Raw genomic sequence first — 12,771 nt, 5'->3', positions numbered from 1 at the left:
ATGTATAATCACAGGACCTTAGACAATTTTAGATCTAGGCCCCTGAGGTATCTGGGGAGACCCCCAGGTAATGTGAGGAACAAGGATGAGACATTGTTCACCCAGCCACCCAGAACCTGTCATTTCTATTGGGCAGGAGAGGCCCATGGCATAAAATTTTTTAATAGTTGCCTGGGTTTCTGCTGTCTCTGCTTCTGATGCAGCCCAGGCCCCATGGCTCAGAACCTTGGGATTCAAAGACTTCTAGTTCTCTGTCACATGTCTCACTTTTAGCCTTTTCAAAAGGCCAGACCGTCAGAGGCCTTATCAAATATACCGTGTGTTTTAGAATTAGCGTAGACAGGGAAGTCAATCCACTGGTTTTCAATTAATTTCTGGGTGTGTGATCTTGGTCAAGCCATTTAACTTAGTCTCAGTTTCCTGCTCTGTTAAAGGAAAATAATAATAATAATAATAATAATAATGATGATGATGATGATGATGAAAGGAGATAAAGGATAAAAACCTTATTTTTCAAGCCTCTTTCTTTCCGTTTATCACACCATGCTCTTTCTTGCCTTCTCGCACGTCTTCCCTCGGCTGGAAGATACTACCCCAATTTGCCTGGATAGCTCCCACTCATCTTCTAGGCCTCCCCCTGCGTAACTCCTCAGGAGAGCTTCCACAGAAACCTCAGACCCAAGTTCCTTGTATCACAAAGGCTCACAGCACCTGGAATTTCTCTTATATCATAATCAGTGAACTTGAACACTGAACAGGTCATGACATCTTTGCCGCGCAACTGTCACAACAGATCTTATCTCTCTTTTTCAATGCCATCTAACCCATCTAACCGACAGTGTCTGGCCTACGGCAGGTGCACAATAAACACCTACTGAATGAATGCATAAGTAAACAAATAAATGGTAACAGCGTCAATGGGTATTACTATTATTATACTCTCAGTCTACCACTGAGACTTTATAACTTTATTGCCTCATCTGTAAAATGAGAAGAATGAAACTCAAAACAACCCTGTAAAATAGCTCTTGACCTAATATAGAACTCAGAAAAGTGTTCATACCCAAAATTGAGTCACTTGCACCAAGACCCACATCACCAAACCAAGACTTCACTTAATTATAGTTTCAGCTCTCCCAGAGATGGGATCTTAAACCAGGAAATCAAGAATTACCTGATCAGCACTAGTTAGGCAACCTGCCCGACGGATCCCTGCCATCCCCTAAAGGAAAGTAATCCCTGTGATACCAGTTTGCTTTTTGCCTAGTATAACTTACTTGTTCCTGCTCTTGTCTGCCTGTAAACGTTTTTCATTTTGTACATCTCTTGGAGCTCCTTTCTATTTGCTAGATTAGATGCTTCCTGATTCGAATCAATCTTTGCTTAAACTTAAAAAATGTGTAATATGCCTCAGTTTATCTTTTAACAGGAGAGAATCAACAAGTGATAGAGTCTATTATCTTAAGGGCAAAACAGAAGTAAAGCCTTTGTTTCTGAACCCACAGAGATCCTTTTCCCATGTTTTTAAAGGTCAGAAAAATATTGTGTGATCCTCACCCCCTAACTACCTAGTAGTCTCCAGGAGATGCTTGAAGGAAGAACATGCCCATGGCTAGTCCAGGCCTGCTGTGCTGACCACTGCAGCTGTCTCGGTTTGGAGGCTAAAGCAGATCTGCACACTCCTGCTTCTGGCCAGAGCAGCAAGGCAGAGAGGGGACATTGCCAACAGCCTTGTGCAGATTCATCATTTTGAATCCTCATTCTTAACATATGTTTTCGATCTCACACAAAACATGGCTTTCTGGTTTCCATTACCTTTGTTTCATTTTAGAATTTAATGTTTTTTATAGCCTGGGGAAGGGAGGGGCATGCAAGCAAGTCAGTGAGAGTGTGAGTGTGTATGCTTTTTATGTTTCCATCAGAAGAAAGAGAGATGAGAAAGCCAAGAAACCAGTGATAGTAAGCTTGCCTTCGACTCCATCATTGAGTCATCAAGGATTTATTGAGCACTTACTTTGTGCATGCAGATAAACAGGATAAAAATGTGACCCACACATGGTCTCTGCTGTAGTAATTTGCAATTGAATGAAGCAGATAAACTGGCTCACGGCATCATAATTCAAGACAGATTTTTCTCCTGGAAGAGAAGAAGAGGAAAAAAGGAGGGGATAAAAGAAGGAAAAGAAGAAAGAAATGAAGAAAGAATAAGGCAGTGTAGGAATAAGGGTAAGAAACTAAGATGTATTGTGATTTCCTATGTGCCAGGCACTGTGCTAAGTACCTTACATCTTGTATTTTGTTTAATGTTCATAACAGCTCGTTAAGGGAAGCCCATTTGCCATTTTACAGGTGAGAAAATAGAGACCTAGTTGACACCCAGGGTGTCACAGCTGGTAGAGCAATCTGGAGGTGTTGCACAGGCCACCGAACTGGTGGTGCCGGCTTGGTTCTGCTATGCAGATAAGACCCTCCTTCTTGTTTGCATGCACAAGGGGCCCAGAGCTCAGTTAGTCCCCTGGCTCCTTGAAGGCTGCCCAGAAGCACTGAAAGTTAAAACCGATGAATTTTAGATCATTAATCCAACCCACTTGTGGAAAAACTGAGACCCAGAGACAAGTGGAGATTTGCCTGCGGTCTTGTGGAGGGGTCGTAAGAGACCTGAGGTCCAGTCCTTCCCATCGAAAGCCCACAGCAAAGGCAGCAATACCAATAGCTATGGCATTAATTGTTTCCAGACCATGAAAGACTGTAGTTCACCCTCCTCGCTCTGTCTCACTCTGACTGAAGCATTCCCAGGTCAGCTGAGCAGAAAGGTTTGTTTTGGCAGAAATCTGGGTGCTGTCCAGCTCGATAATCACCCGTGTTAACACACCATTATGTGTGTCGTTAACAGACTTGGCAACTGGGACTTTGCTTTTTTCTTTACATTTTCTTTTTATTTTCAAAAAATAGAAAAATAAAATATAACCCCCATGTGTGAATCAGAAAGACTAGCCACACAGGTGCATGTTGATTCTGCCTAGAAAGGAGGCTTTCCCTAAACCACATCATTTCTACTCAGGAAGTATCTCAGGACTTTGTTCTTGAAGGAAGCTCTGTCTGTCGTCACGGGTGGGGGTTGCTGCTTATGGCTGGGAATTCCATCCAGCCTTTTCTCCTGTGGCTCCCCAGCACTCTCTCTGTACCAGCCCAGCTGACGAAATTGAAAAGGTAAGGGCTATGGGGTCAGACAGACTTGAAATGAAAGACTGGCTTCATCCCTTTGTGGCTTGTGAGAACCTGATCGAGATTTAATGTCTCTGAACCTCAGTCTCCTCATCTGGAGATGGGGGTAACAATGAGACATCATATGTCATCCTTCAATCATTTGTTTATAAGCAGATACTCACTTATTTAAAAGAAAAAGAAAAAAAAAGAAAGCGGTTTAAAAATAATGTTGTATGCCTTCTTTAGCAGGCCTTATTTTAAGGACTCAGGACATAAAGATAAATCAAACCCAGTCCTTGCTTTCCAAAAGTTTATAGGCTCATAGGGGAGCTAAATATAAAGCAACTGAATTCAATCATTATGCCACAAATACACACTAAATTAACCCAATTCCAATGTTAACACCCTGGTCCAGGCCACATGTTCTCTTGCCTTTACCACTGCAGTCACCTCCCAATTGGTCTCTGGTTCCCTCCCTTGCTTCTCTACTGTCTATTCTTAACAGAACGGCTGGTATGAGCCTTTTAAAACACCAGTCTGATCATGTCATTCTCCTGTTCAAAACCTCCCAACGACTTCCCTAACCGTGGAGTAGAGTGGAAATCCAAAGCAGGGCCCGTGATCTGGGACCTCCTCTGTCACTCCCCTTCTCACTCACTGTACTACAGCCACAGTGGTCTGCTTGCTATTCCTTGAGCATACCTAGAAATCTCCCATTTCAAATTCTTTATTCTCTCTTCTAGAATGATGTACCCCTAGATATCTGCACAGCTCTTTCCCTTGCTTTATTCAGGTTTCTGCTTGAATGTCACCTGATTAGAGAGACATTCTATCCAAAACAGCATCCTATTGCTTGCTTTGTCCTTACTTTGCTTTATTTTTCTCCATAGACTTATCACTTCCTAAATTATATTATATCTATTTGTTTGTTTTCTGCCTTTCTCACCAGAATACAAACTCCCATAGGGCAGAGATTTTGAAACAATGTACCCTACACATACTATATACTCAATAAACATTTATTGAGTGGATAAATGAATGCACAAATTAACATATACTTTGTGCCAGGTACTCCACTAAGCACAGGTGAAACCAAACAAAACAGACAGTGTCCTACTCTCTTTGTCTGTGTGGGGAGGTAGGCAGCAGGGAGCTCAGTAAGAGCCCTGAAGAGGTATCTGATCCAACTGTGGAAGGTCAGAACCACAGAATCCTTTCAGAAGGAAAACCTTTCAAAGCTCAGTCTTAAAGAATGAGTTGGGATAGCCACATAAAGATGGAAAAGTTGGAGGGAGGGGAGGAAACAGTCTGAGAAAAGAAATAGAGGAAAGAAATAGCTTGATGTGTTTTGAGACCCACAAAGACTCCAGTTTTGCAGGAGCTATACCTGTAGCGTGTGTGTGAGTGTATGTGTATGTGTGTGTTAGGGGCGTGTGCAAAATAACAAAAGATAAAGCTGGAGACATAGAAAGGAACAGTTGGTAGAAGGACTTTTATGTCAGTTGAGGATATGAGATCCTATCTTACATGCTAGGGGAAGCAACTGAAGAGTGACATAGTCATATTTGTGCTTTAGAAATATATTATTCTGATCAATGGGTAGAGAATAGATTTGAAGGAGGTCAGGAAGAAAAGCATGGGGATGAGTTTGCTAATAATACAATAACAGTAAAAATTAGAACAGAAAAAATTGTTTTGCTTTCTATAACTACAATCATCTTCTAAAGAGGGCAGATCCTGCTAAATGGGAGGAGGGCTTTTTTTCTGCTAAGAATTTCTATAACTTTGGTTATATACTTTTGAAGACAGGAGCTGTGGAGAGCTGAATTCTCTGCATGATACAAGGAAAGAATTTGGAGTTTCCCATAGAATTTAAATGGGAAAAAAATAATAGGAACAAAGGAAGAGAAACCATCAAGACAATGAGATGCCAGGTGTTGAGAAAAATTCAGTAGCAAAGGAACTTTTAAAAAACAGGGTAGGTAATTTTTTATTTTTATGTTGCTTGCTAATTATTGGGGTTCTACTTCAGGATACAATGCAATCACTCGTGTGAAATATGTCTGCCACCATTAGACAAACAAAAACAAAACTGGACAAAATATGGAAAGCAAAAGTTTTCTGGCATTGGATAACAGGCAGCACAAGACTGGGATCCCTGACAGAAGGGTCGTTCACAACGGGAGCCCCACAATTGCCACCAGCTCTCTTTCTGGGAATAATTTCCCCCACTGCAGAGCACTGAGCTTGAATCCATGCACAACATATGATTCTGATGAGCTGAGGAAGGAGAACTAAGAGATCATAACAGCTGAAATGGCTGGAATTGTGAGGGAAGGCAGAGGGAGGGGTAAACTGCACAGACAGGAGTCCCTAGAAGTTTGTGTCTTATAGAGTCCTTGGCTGAAAGCTAGGCTATGTATATGCTCATGGAGAAAGTACACAGGCTTGCCAGAGAGCAGCTATAACAAGGTAGAGAATAGAACAAAGATACTACAAGTTAAGCAGTGCTAGAGAACAGAAAAGATTCAGTTCAGCCATAAAGTAGAAATTGTTCATACTCAGGCCTCCAGCTGAGACACCAAAAGGAGAATAACATAAGAATGAGGACCACATCCTAATGTAAGGCACAGTCTTAGTAACTACTGACCAGTAGAGCTCTGCAATGATATTAATGTTATTTGTGCTGTCCAAAATGATAATCACTAGCTACATGTAGCTATCAAGCACTCAAAATATGGCTAGTACAACTAAGGAAATGATTTTTAAATTTATTTTATTTTATATAAATTTAAATTTAAATAGCTACATGCGGCTAGCATATTTGATAGCACAACTTTAGTTCCGCCATAAAAAAAGCCTAAAGCCAAGCCCCCACAATATCCACAAGGGACACAGATTCATGTGTTGGCTTCATCAAGTTAGAGGAGCTCAAGAAAGACATTGAGCTTTCCACAGAGCCTCATATTAAAGCAGAAAAAATAAGAATACAAACATTCAAGTAATAGAACTCCTTATTGTGTACTAGAACAAAAATCATACTTTTTCAGAGGAAGATAACAGAATTCAAGATCTCAACAATATATTGTCAACAATGTCCAGTATACCAACAAAAATTATTAGCATGCAAAGAATAGAAAAATGTGACCCATAGTCAAGAAAACAATTCCAAGTAACTCAGCTGTTGGATTTAGCAATTACGTTAAAGTAATAATTTTAAATATTTTCAAAGAATTAAAGGTAGATGCTCTTAATGAGCGAACAAATAGGAAATTCAAAAGGGGTATTAAAACCATATAAAAGCTAGAACTAAAATACATAATAACTAAAATTTAAAAATTGACTAGATTGATAGACTTAACAAAACGTTGTGGAGACAGAAGCATAACGAACTTGAGGACAAATCAACAGAAATTAGCCTATCTGAGGAAAGAAAAGGAAATGATTGAAGAATAATGAACAAAAGCTCAGGGATCTTCAGAACAATATCAACTGGTCAAAATACATATAATAGGAGTACCAGAAGAAGAGAGTGAAAATGAGGAAGAAAAATATTTGAAAACAAAAATGGCTGAAACTTTTCCATATTTATTAAAGGCATAAATTTATACATTTAAAAAACTCAGTAAACACCAAGTAGGACAAACACGAAGAAAACCACACCTAGGTATATTAGGGTCAAACTATGAAAACAAAAGAAAAAAAGGATCTCAATAGCAATCAAAAAACAAAGACGCTATATAGGGAAACAATTATTGCTAACTTCTCATCAGAAACAATGGAGGCCAGAAGACAATGGAACATTTGAAAGTCATGAAAGGAAAAAAAACTGTCCACTCAAAATTCTATATTCATCAACAATATTCTTCAAAAGCTAGGATGAAATAAAGACATTTTTGATAAATGCAAGCTAAGAGAATTTGATGTCAGTAGACCTACACTAAGAGAAATGCTGAAGCTTGCTCTTTAGGCTGAAGGCCATTGATATAAGATGGAGACTCAGATTTACAGGCAGAAATAAACAGCATCCCTGAAAATGTATTTAAAAGAGAATTTAAACATAAAAGATTACTTTTTCTCAGAATTCTCTTAAAAGACAACGAACTTGTTAGAGCAAAAATAATAACATCATAACTTATTTAGAAATAAAATATATGACAACGAAGTACAAAGAACAAAATGTGGGTAACCAGAAATATAATGTTATTCCATTTGTGAAATGGGAAATAACTGTCATGTGTGAAGTGAGAAACGAACAAAAATAGTGTGAAGAATCAGGTGTACAGGGAGAGGTAGTATAACAACGAATATAAATAGATTTATTTTGATAAGTTAAAGATACATGTTGTTAGCTCTAGAGCAACACTAAAAAGTAATAAAAGTATTGACGAGAAGCCAAAATAGAGGAAATAAAATGGAATTCCAATAATATATATAATTAGGAAACAAAAGGATCATTAGAGGAACAACAACAACAAAACAAATAAAAACAAGTAGCAAGACAGTAGACTTCAACCCAAACATATTGATAATCTTATTAAACATAAAGGGACTAAAATTCCCCAACTAAAATAACAGAATGACAAACTAGATCAAAAAGCAAGATTCGAGACAATTCTATCTACAAGAAATGCACTTTAAGTTTCAAAACATAAATATGTTGAAAGTTTAAGGATAGATAGAAAAAGACATATTATGTGTTATGGACTGAAATTGTGTTTCCATCACCAGATAACATATGTTGAAGCCTTAATGCCCAATGTGACTATATTTGGAGATAGTGCCTTAAGGGAGGTAATTAAGGCTAAATGAAATCTTTGGGGTAGCACTCTAATTCATTAGGACCCACGTCTGTATAAGAGAAAGAGACACCAGAAATTTCTCTTTCTCTCTCTTTCCTTCTCCACATCTGCATGAAGTGACAGCTGTGAAGACACAGCAAAAGACAGCTGTCTACAAGCTAAGAAGAGAGACCTCATCAGAAACCAACCTGATGGCACCTTAATCTTGAACTTCCAGGCTTCAGACCTGTGAGAAAATAAATTTCTGTTGTATAAGCAAGCACCCACAGTCTGTGGTATTTTGTTAAGGCAGCCCGAGCAGACTAATATGCTAAACAAAAAATAAAAATAAGAAAGGTGGTGGGTGTGATTATATTGATATAAAGTTGTTTGCTGTTTGTGCTGTGTTATTGCATTGAGTGATAGCCAAGTCTTTAGCAAAATCTACATTTATGAAAGCTTTGTGCAAGTGAATTTCTTTTCAGGACATCAAGGAAGAGTTTGTCTATGGCCATGCCACCCTGAACAAGCCCGATCCTGTCTGATCTCGGAAGCTAAGCAGGGTCGGGCCTGGTTAGTACTTGGATGGGAGACCACCTAGGAAGACCAGGTGCTGTAGGCATAAAAAATAAAAAATAAGGAATTGTAAACTGACAAGGTCCTTGCAATCTGTGAGATCAACCAAGGGTTGCCTCGCCGAAAAAAATAAATTAAAAAAAGAAAGAAAGAAAAAGCTTGACAATGCAATATACACTGAGGTCCTAAATGCTCTCAGAAAGAGATGGTATGATTTTTCAGCTGAAAAATGAATGTAGTGCATTTCTCACTCTGTAGTTTCATATTAGGTATCTCCATTGAACTTATCCAAAAAATGAACAAACACATTTTATAAAATCAGCTGGTAAACTTATTTTCAAAATGGTATTCAATAATTTACAACTAAGAAGTCTGTTAGGAAATAAAAAAATGAGACTTATAAAAGAAAAAAAGAGCTTGAGTTTCATGCCTAGGTCTAGACATTGCAGAATAGAGAGAGCGTACACCAACATGGAAACCTAAAGCACAGATGATTATGAAAACCTCAGCCCCCTTGAAGATTTTTAGAACCTTAAGAAAGATATTAGATCTTCACAGGCCATGAAATAATGTTTTGATCTGATACTAGGACACTTTCCACTAATATACAGCACTTTCTTCTTACTAGTAGCAAATTGCACAATGGATATTTATATTAAATAATATGGGAGTTCAAGCTACTAGAGGGATCAGGAAAGGCTTCTTACAGGAGGGAACTTTAACACTGGATCTTAAAGAAAGAGCACAATTGGGAAACCTGGAGATTCACTGCCACGTTTCTGAGAAAATGTCACAGACAATAATGAACGATGTGTTGCGTGGCCCTAAGAACAGAGCTATTCCAATGAATGAGCACCACTGCAGAAATTGGGCCCTGTGGCTTGGGAGAAATTGCCAGCTTTATTTTGGCCTCTCTTAACCTTTCCTTATGTGGAAAGAAAAAAAAAAAAAAAGAAAGACTTATCAGGGATTACAATACCCACATCATAGAATGGTTGGGAGGGTTGAGTGGCATAATAGAGTGATTCTTTTAAAATGTGAGAAGCAATCTCATCACTTCTCTGCTCAGAACGCACAAATGGAAAGATGAACGTGGAGGGATGAGAGGGGAGGAGAGTGTCCGAACGAGGGGTAGAATCGAGGGCAAGGTTTACAGTCGGAGCTTCCTGGGAGAGGGACAAGAATGCTTTCTGAGAAATATAAAGATAAAAGTTTTGCAAAATAAAAACCTAGTTGGAGTAAAAACAAACCAAACAAACAAACCTACCCATTCACTGGTTTCCCATCTCGGAGAAAAACCAGTCCCTGACCAGGCTCCACATGGTCTCTGAGCCTGTGCTCCAGGCGCAGCTCTTCTCCCCTCTCTACCCCTGCTCCCAGCTGGTCCCAGCACCCAACAGGCACACTCCCACCTCTGGGCCTTTGCTCTTGCTCTTCTCCCTGCCCCTCCTCAGATGTAGATGCTCACTCCCTCACCACCTTCACACCTGTGCCGAATGTCACCCTCTCATGAAGCCTTAGCCTTACTTGGAATCCCTGTTTAAAATCACTCTTAATGAGCGAACAAATAGGAAATCTCAAAAGAGATATTGGCCCTATCCCTTTCCATGCTTTATTCTCCTCTATAACACTTAATATCTAACATACTATATACATTACTTATTTTATTTCCTGACTCCCCTGATAGAATATAAGTGCAAAATCATAGAATTCTGTCTATTCTGTTTATTGCCACATCCTGGTGTCTAGAACAGTGCCTAGCACAATTAGGTGCTGGATATATATTTGTTAGAAAGAAAAGAAGGAAGAAAGGGAAGAAGGGAGGGAAGAAGGGAGGGGGGAAGGAGGATAAAACATTTTTCATAGTTCTTAGCATGTAAGCTTCCAGTAAATTTTTATTACTAGATATGAGAAATAAAGCCTAGAAAGAAAAAAAATGCCTTGATCAAGGGCCAGAAAGTTTTTTGATAGGACCAGTGCTAGGCCTCAGGTTCCCCGACTTATAGCATAGAGTTAAAAAAATAAAAATAAAAATAAATAAATAAAAAAGAAAGGAAAAAAGGCTTTGACTTCCTATTATATGCCTGGCACTCTCACGTTTAATCTGCAAATTAGTTATTGGAGGTGAGGGTGTTATTTCAATTTTATTTCTGAGAACACTGATGCCCAGAGAGGTCAAGTGACTTCTCAAGGTCGCACAGCAGGTAAGTGAGGTAAGTGTTTGAATTAGAATTCATACCCAGGCCTACAGTTTGAAGTCCAATAGTCTTTTTTTTTTTTTTTAATAATGCAGGAGAAGGGTGTGGCAAAAGGTGCCAACGGCTTGGAATGAAATCCATCACATGCAGGCCCAAATTCAAACCTCCCCTCATTTAGCTTCAGGCGAGTTTTCATCTCTTCCTTGACCTTGAAAGAAGGCTGCTGACACTTTGGCGGCTGCCTTTGAAAGTCAGCTGCCTGTTTTTCAGACTCATAAATTGCCTGTAAGAAGTGTTTCATTATTCTATCCAGGCGACATCAAATATCTGGACTATATTTCATGAAAGTTCCCCTTCAGGCCCAGGCCACAGGGCAGGTAGCATTTCTGTCTCCAGGAAACCCCCGAAACCACCTTCTGGATTATTCCATTGGAGACAAATTAGAAGTGAAAGCGGCTGCCTGCACTCTTTCATGTTCACGGGGCTGTCGGGTGGGTGGAGGCTACCAGACACCAAAGAATTCTTTATTCTTCCATCACAGGAGAAATTGAGGAAAGAAAGTAAACACAGCACCTTCCACCCATACATCAGTCATGGGACACTGCGTGGGAGGGAGCCAAAAGGCGTCATTCCCAAGGCAGAAAGCTACCAAAAAGGATGGGACTCTCTCACCCAGTGCTGGGCCTGGTCAAAAATACAGTTTCAATAGAGTTTGGTCTCTAGCAATGATCTAAAAGTCAGGAGGTCTCAACTCAAAACTTAGCTTAGCCATTACATAGCTGTGTCTTTAAACGAGTCACTACCCATCACTACCCATGTGGTAGCAACCACGTGGTCTGTGAATTCTTATTAGTCCTATCATTCTGTGATTTTTTCCATTGATCAACACAGGCAAGTCGCTTTACTAGTAATATATTTACTATATAAATGAAAAATGAATGAATATGACAACCAAGTTTATCAAGTCTATCACCTGATTTTACATTATGACACGAAATCTTTCTTAACCCCAACATGTCAAGAACACATCATTCTCTCCAAGGGTTGATAAGTTCTCCTTCCCTTCCCCGAGGAAGTGCTAAAGCCAACACAGCTCGAGGTGATGGGAGAAAGATCTGGGTGCTGGTCTCACAAAGCTGGCAACATTAAGAAGGGAGGGGAATTCACTTTTATTGAGGGCCTTCTCTCTGACAGGCAACGTATGATTTCGTTAAATCCCTAGGATGCCCCTAACCGGTGAATATTGTATTCCTACTCTAAAGTAAGCAAACTGAGGCCCTCTAAAATAAAAATGCCAGGATTCAAATTCGGTTTACACAGTCTTTGTTTCACGTTTTGCAAGGCCTCTTAGAATACTGGATGGAAAGCCAGAAGTACCAAAAGAGTATATTAACTTGTAGCTGAGGGGCTCTGGGAAACTTCCTAGAGGAGGAGGTATTTTTTAAACTGGACCTGAGGCCAGTCCAGGTTTGGTCATTTTATTCTATCTCACATACACACACATATACAGTCACACACACACACACACACACACACACACACACACACACACTCCACACACTCTTCTACATGGACTCAGGGTGGCCCTCAGCCACTGACCAGGCTGGAAGAATGTGTGTACATACTCAAAAGAAAGCTTTTGATTTAGTGCTGGCAACTCTCCAGCCATAGAAGTGTAGGTTCCCAGCACAGTTATTATTTCTTTTTCCACCAGCAGAAAACATCTGTCCTGCGAAAATTATATTCACTAAGAGACCATGGCATACCTGCCAGGAGCCCCACAGCCCTCCCCTTCAAGGCTTCCTGTATCAGAGGCTACAGTTGTGCTCTGATGGGATTACTGTGGACCCCCAAAGGCTTTCAGCACCCTGAGCTAACCAGAAGGACAGAGAGTGTCCTCTGACAGGGCGTCCCTAGGAACCGCTGAAATGGGACTCATGACTCTCATGAACAGAATTTTTATTTCACCTAAATTAACTGCCTCTGGATCTCTTAACTGACACTTATAA

General features: G+C 39.8%; 1 long non-coding RNA gene and 1 other non-coding gene across 4 annotated transcripts; both read left to right on the top strand.

The window, feature by feature from the left end:
* The first annotated feature begins 1,934 nt into the window (after positions 1–1,934).
* On the top strand, positions 1,935–8,271 carry LOC120621711 (uncharacterized). Of its 3 annotated transcripts, none has more exons than XR_005658258.1 (4): positions 1,935–2,226; positions 3,062–3,210; positions 5,013–5,185; positions 8,127–8,271. It is a non-coding gene; the product is annotated as an uncharacterized LOC120621711 (long non-coding RNA). The 3 variants fall into 3 exon arrangements; XR_005658256.1 differs by having other exon boundaries at positions 5,013–5,189; XR_005658264.1 differs by lacking the exon at positions 5,013–5,185.
* A 220-nt stretch (positions 8,272–8,491) lies between these two features.
* Positions 8,492–8,610, top strand: LOC120581342 (5S ribosomal RNA). Its single transcript, XR_005647249.1, has one exon. It is a non-coding gene; the product is annotated as a 5S ribosomal RNA (ribosomal RNA).
* The last annotated feature ends 4,161 nt before the right edge of the window (positions 8,611–12,771 follow it).

Source organism: Pteropus medius, unplaced genomic scaffold (genome assembly GCF_902729225.1).
Source record: "Pteropus medius unplaced genomic scaffold, Ma_sr-lr_union100, whole genome shotgun sequence".
Taxonomy (NCBI): Eukaryota; Metazoa; Chordata; class Mammalia; order Chiroptera; family Pteropodidae; genus Pteropus; species Pteropus medius.
This window is presented reverse-complemented; position numbering and strand designations above follow the sequence as displayed.